This window comes from Anomalospiza imberbis, chromosome 7 (genome assembly GCF_031753505.1).
Source record: "Anomalospiza imberbis isolate Cuckoo-Finch-1a 21T00152 chromosome 7, ASM3175350v1, whole genome shotgun sequence".
In the NCBI taxonomy this organism is placed as follows: Eukaryota; Metazoa; Chordata; class Aves; order Passeriformes; family Viduidae; genus Anomalospiza; species Anomalospiza imberbis.
In genome coordinates, this window is record NC_089687.1 from 23,962,749 (window position 1) to 23,969,258 (window position 6,510).

Genomic DNA, 6,510 nt, shown 5'->3' on the forward strand with positions numbered 1-6,510 from the left:
AGGCAGCATAGTTAGGCGGGGAAAGTTGAAGCAAAGTGTATTCAGAGTTAAATGCAAAATATGTCTAGGGACTAGGAATGCAAACCCCAGTCCAGAATAATAAACTAAATCTTGGAAAGCAGTGACGCTCAAGAAGAATGTATATTTTAAAAAAGTTCTTGAATTAGAGAGGCAATGAATTCAGTTTGTTCACTGCAAAGAGGTGACTTGAATACCATGCACAAATATCTGCCACATGAAAGGAAGAAATGCATATTGCAGATTCTTTAACCTTGTGGAAAATCCATGAGAAGAATAAGTACCTGGAAGCTGAAGCTGGGGAAATTTAAATGAGCCAAACTAGAGCAACCTTAGATGAACATTAGATGTTATTAAATGAACAACTAGAATGAGCTGCTTTTGAAGGTCATGTACTTATGGTCACACTTTTCCTTCAAATAAAGAACTGATGATCTGCAGCAGGATAGACTCTAATTTAATTCAAGCCAGACATTAATAATTGTCAGAACACTGGGTTAACAGGTGTTTAGCAGGTCAGGAGACAGCAGTATCTGATGATCCTTTCTGCTTTAAACTCCATGAATACATGCACAAAGTTGAACACAGTGGCTTGCTTTTTAAAGTCCCCTTTCCAGTAATTTTTAGCTGCTTTATCTTGAAGTATTTTCCACAGTGATATAGTAGTATGCAGATACTACCTGAACATATAATTAATCTGTAGGTGCCAAAAAAATTCTTGCATATTTCAAGATCCAAACATCATTAAAAGATCTTTAGAGAAGGAATGGTACCAGAAATGTGACATGTAATCTTTAATTCTGAATTTCTCTGGCTTGTCACACACATAGAAACAGGTCTGGAAGGTAACACACTCTCTGGCTTGTCACACCTCTGAAACTCTCATGGATCCATTCTAGACTCATGTTATCTGCATTTATATATTACTTTCAAAAGGAGAAAAAAGTATTTGTGAACTTGAATAAAATAATTACTGCATTCAACTTTTCAGATGTTGCAATTCATGTTCTTACAAAATGACATGGCTTATGTGTACACTTCCGTGTGGGTGATAGAAATGGGACAAAAGAGGTGCTGCAGCCTCTCCCCAGCACCACAAAAAAATCTATTTTCTTCCCTCTGGGTAACACTGCTTTTGGACTCCTGGTGGCAACTTCACCTGTTCTCACTTTGTCTGAAATACCCACGAGGATTCACAGGTTTCTCTTTTACATGAGCTTTGAATTCCTGATCAGAGGGTCAGGGTTCTTTGTTAATCTATTCTGTCTGCATTTCTATACAGGTTGACTCATGCTTTCCTATTTTAATTCAGTGTTCTATCATGACCATCTGCTCCAAAATATGAAAGAGACAAAGTAACTCAAAAAACAATGTTAAATACAAAAGGAGAGATTGCCCTAAAATTTTTCTGTAATACTCCTAATGACATAATAAAGTAGAAATTTAAGGCAACTGTGATTTATTATATCAAACCAACCATTTTCAGGATAATGCCTTAACATACCTGTTAACTGGCAATAAAATATGAGCTGACATATTATCTAGTAGCAATTGATTCAAATCTATTTTAAAGTGCAGCTTACTGCTTTGCTATACTAGCCTGGCTATGCCTTGTCTGTACTGGGGCTTTGCCTGTGCTGAGGTTTTCTGTTCCTCAGCTGCACATCACTGTAACACATTTAGCAGCATCCTTGTGTTACGGGGAAGTCTCAGGGGGCTGGGCCTGTCTGGGGTCATTGATTTCCTCAGGGCCAGGATCTCACTCAGTGTTAACAAGAGCTTCACATCTGCCATTATTGTTGAACATGGTTGCTGATGTGCAGGTTTCCTTGTCTCATTACTTGACAGACTGGGGCAGACTCTGATGCCAGCAGCCAGGATTTCACAGGAAGTTCTCAGTACCAAGCACTGCCTGAGTGAAGAACAAATCTGGCCATGGAGTTGGGATGCATGTGCAATTTGTAAACCAAAAATTGAATTTAATGGATTACCTTTCCTTATCACTTCAAAATCAGAACAGCAAGGTGATAAATAAAACAGCTAGTTAATAAATAAAACAGGTCATAGTGTCATTCATAAGCCACATATATATGTATGTCAGAATTTACCTGCACAATTCTCAGGTAACTTGAATTCAATTCCATTACTCCCAAACTTATTTGCAAAACTAAACTGTTGTTGACAAAAGAAAATAGAAAAGCTTTTGCTTCATTTTAACTTATTCCTTACATCTGATTCTGTTCTTCACTTAGATATCTTGCACATTGTTTTTAGCACAATTACTGAAATTCTGTATTTATTGAGAATTGTCCTTTCATTTCAGTGGCTGTTTATATATGCTGGCATGGGAAAGATAATGGAGAACAAGATAGTTCTGGCTCCCAGTGAAGCACTTAGTAGAATTTTTCTCCAGCCCATTCCTTTGAAGAAAAGGTTTTGGGCTGTTCTTCACCAGAAAGAATGACAGTCTTCTTGGGTTAGGATACTGTGTGTGCAGCTCTAATGGATGGTTGGGTTACCTCTCAGCTCATCGTTTCATAAATTGATATATGCATATATACATGTATGCATGCACATGTATATGTATATATAATGATATGCAAGTCTACACTTACTGTTAGTGTATGATGGTAACGGGTCATCAGCCTCACAATTGTACCAAAAGTTCCTGCTACAAAATCTCAGTCTCAGTCATTGTCTCTGTTTTGGAGAAATGGTTGAGAGACGTCTGTATTTGTTTGGCTTTTCTGTTGTTTTCTGTAACTGCAAACTTAACAACGCATGCAGGATAGAACAGTTGGGGTTCTGAGCTCAGGAGCTGAGCTCTATTGGTTTCACACTGTATTCACATGCAGTCCTCTTCCTACAACGGACATTCATTTTATTCATCCTACACATCCTCTAAAAAAAGATTTGTTCTCTTCATAGGCACTGGAAAAACTATCACTAGGGAATTCCTAATCATGTAACAGAATCAGATATCCAAATTATAAAAAAGGAAAGACCATTTGAGAATAGTCATATCTCTGATTTCCAGGAAGCCTGACAAGTATTTCTGTTCAGGATGGAAAAAGATCAAAATGTCATTTACATGACTGATGTTAAATCTTCTATCTTGTAGTCTTGTAAATGAATTTCTGCCTCACAGGCAGTTCATGTCATGAAAACGTTTTACATTCAACTGGAAGAATTGCAGTTTAACTTCAAAGTTGCCACCTGCCTCAGGTATTAATTTGTCAGGTCCACACTGGAACTGTAGAAATGTCAGGAGAATTGTCTCAGGATAGAGCTGTCATGCCCCACAAATTATTCCATCTTGTCAGCAGTCTCTACTGCAGATACTGAATCAAAATTTCCCATAATTCAAGTAAACCCAGATACCTGAAAATCACTGAAGAATGTTTAGCTTGCTTAAGCAAGACTTCTGGGTAGTATTACAAAATGAGGAGCTATTAAGTTGTACTACTGCCAGCTTGCTCTATTGCTTTTAAATTGGTTTTGGATGCACAGATAGCTACAGAGCTAGGGTATGTTCTTCAAACAGATAGTTATTTAATCTCTTTTAAATTAAAAAGAAGGCTGTGAAGTTGGTTTTATTTTTGAATCACTGTGGTAATGAATGCTTGCAAAGAGATAAAGGCTCCAGTAATACAAGCATAAGTAATGCCCAAATGATTTAATTCACTGACTTTACAATGTTCCTGCTGGTTACAGAACCATTTAGCATTAATAGCGTCATTGCTGTTAGGGACTGCTGAGAAATGCAATAAAACACCTTACATTTTATGCCAGTTTCAGGCGTCTGTGATTCAAAATCAGTGAAAAGGATTCCCCCATTTTCTCCCTCTATTTTTGAAATACCAAGGATCAGATGAAGTGCAGAGCAGATTAAACAAAGCAAACCGAGGTAAACCTGATGGATACCTGGCATCTGGGGGCAATCTGCTGGTTATTGCTGGATTCACCCTTCATGAGCTTAAGGTAGCATTGTCTTTATTTGGCAAGAACTATTTCACAAAGACAAAGCCTTTACAAACAAAACTCATTGACTCAAGTAACATATGGGTGATCTTTTGATCACAAGAGAAACTTGATTTTGTTTACCGTATTTTGCTACTGAAATAATATTCCTGATAAAAATGCATGCAGAGAACTGATATTAAAAACTGTGAAGTAGTGGTTTATTCTCAGTATTTACTGAAAAGTTTTCTTCTTGGAATTTGGTGACTTAACACTTCAAATATGTCTTTACCTTAAAAATAATGGCAGAGGAGCTGCAACTAACTTTAAATCATATATAATCTCTAAAAGCTGTGATTAAGCTTATTATGTTTGTTTATAGCAGCACTGCTTCAAATTTAATTTGATCAATCTTTGCATTTTACAATTTATATTTAACATTTAAGAACATGAACCCTTTTTTATAAACACTTTCCCAACTTAAATTGAAAACGGAAAAAATGTATTGGTATTTCTGATTATTGCTATACAGTTTCTCCATAACAGCTTGATATTATGTGTGAAATAATTCTGAAATATTTGTGGGCTAAATATCTCTGAAAACATACATTAAATAGGAAACTGGTGCTTTCACCATTATTGGAGTAAAATATTCTTGTTAAATGTTTCCAATAAATCAGTCAATGAGGCGGTTATTTAATTTCTATGATCTAATGTCTTCTGCTACTTTTAATTAAAAATGTACCTAATCATGTAAACATTATTACAAGCAAAACATTTTCTAGTTATGAGTTTTTAAGTGTCAGCAAACACATCTGGAACTTTGTTTAATAGATGACAGAAGTGTCCAAATTTGCCAAGAACAAAAATATAGACAGCAAATTTCAGGAGAAGTACAGGGTCTTGTGTTTACTTGGAGCAGTCTGTAGAGGTGATAGTAACAAATTGAAGTCTTCATTAATATAGCAAGGTAACTGCTTTCAGAGAATGCCAGATATTCTGGAATTCCAAGTGACCTAATTTCTACGTTCTTGGCATTTTCTATTAAAAAGAGTGCATAACAAAACCAGCTGTATAAGATAGCATTAAATGACTACGTCTGCAGAGAATTGAGCAGGTATTACTCAGTCCTGAGAGACCTTTACTGATGACAACAAGTCAGAAGACTATGCTGACTTCCCACAAGGTTGACTAGCCACTGCAGCTTCTGCTCAGGACCATAGACATACTGAAATGTGTTAATATGGAAGTGTGCTCCAGTGGGATATTAAAAACCCAAACTCAGGGAAAGAACTGGGTTTTGTCACAGCTGTTGTGCATCAGAGCCCCAGCTACCTGCTGTTTTCTGGAGCCAGGGCAGCAGCTGGGTACTTTTTGGGGCTGGCTCACAGTACGTCTGAAGCAAGATGTTGAATCCACAGCAAGCCATTCATTGGGGTACAGAGATACCTCAACTAGCAGGAAAATGGGCTGTAGAGGTGGATGAAATGGTGACTTGGAGAAGCCAACATGGAACTGCATTTATTTTTCTATGTTGTAGTCTTTTAGGTGTTAAAAAAGTTGTATTTGCTGCTAAAAGGAAAACTGGATCTTTGTTGGATGCTGCCCTTAACCTGGCTGCTGGTCCCACTGGGGCCAATGAGGACCTTGCCATAGTTTCTTTGCTGTAGGGATGAGCTCTGTGAAGTTGAGAGGGAAAACAGAGGCTGCCAGTTATCAAGGATCAGCAGCACAGTTAGATCAAAGTGATTATCTGGCTGGGCTTTGCCTGGAAGGACCACCCCACCATAAAAGGAAGCACAGATCAATCACACTCAGCATCTGTATTTGAGAGGAAGTGCCTGAATTAAGCTTGGCATTTCTCTAAGGCTTCTGTACAACTAATAGATGAGAGAGACATGTCTGGAGTGTGATTAAGCTATTTCAGTAAATTAGCTAATCCAGATCTAAGCAACTCTAATGTTCAGCCAAATTGCATTCATGTAGGTCATGAAGAAGTCAGGATTTAAAAATATATGTAAAATAAGGTTCCTAAGTATCTTTTCAACATTTTTTCATGTTCTTTTTACAAATTCTCATTTAAGTAATTGTTTACATGTGATTTCCTTTATCAGCTAAGGGTAACAGCTTTGATACCACTGAAAATTTGCCAGAAGATGACTCAGTTAAGGTCTATTAGTAATTTGAGAAATATTTTGAATGGACTATTCAACAGATGATTACTCCATTGCTGTATTCATTGTCAGTCTTTCTTTCATGCTCCTGAACAGAAGGCCTTATGTTGTTAGGTAATGTTCATTTTGTAAAGCTTCCTTGAAGCTTGCTGAATTCTTTCTCCTCAGATTGGAGGGGTAGTAAGAATAACAATTGATTACACCTAGCAGAAATAATAGAATTTTCATTTAGATATTGTTTAGATTGCATTGTGACAGACTGCACAATAGTATCTCTGTGCAAATGATGTTCAATATTTAACTAGAAACTGTTAAGAAATTTCAAATTTGGGTTGTAAAACTCAGTGTTTTGGGAGCA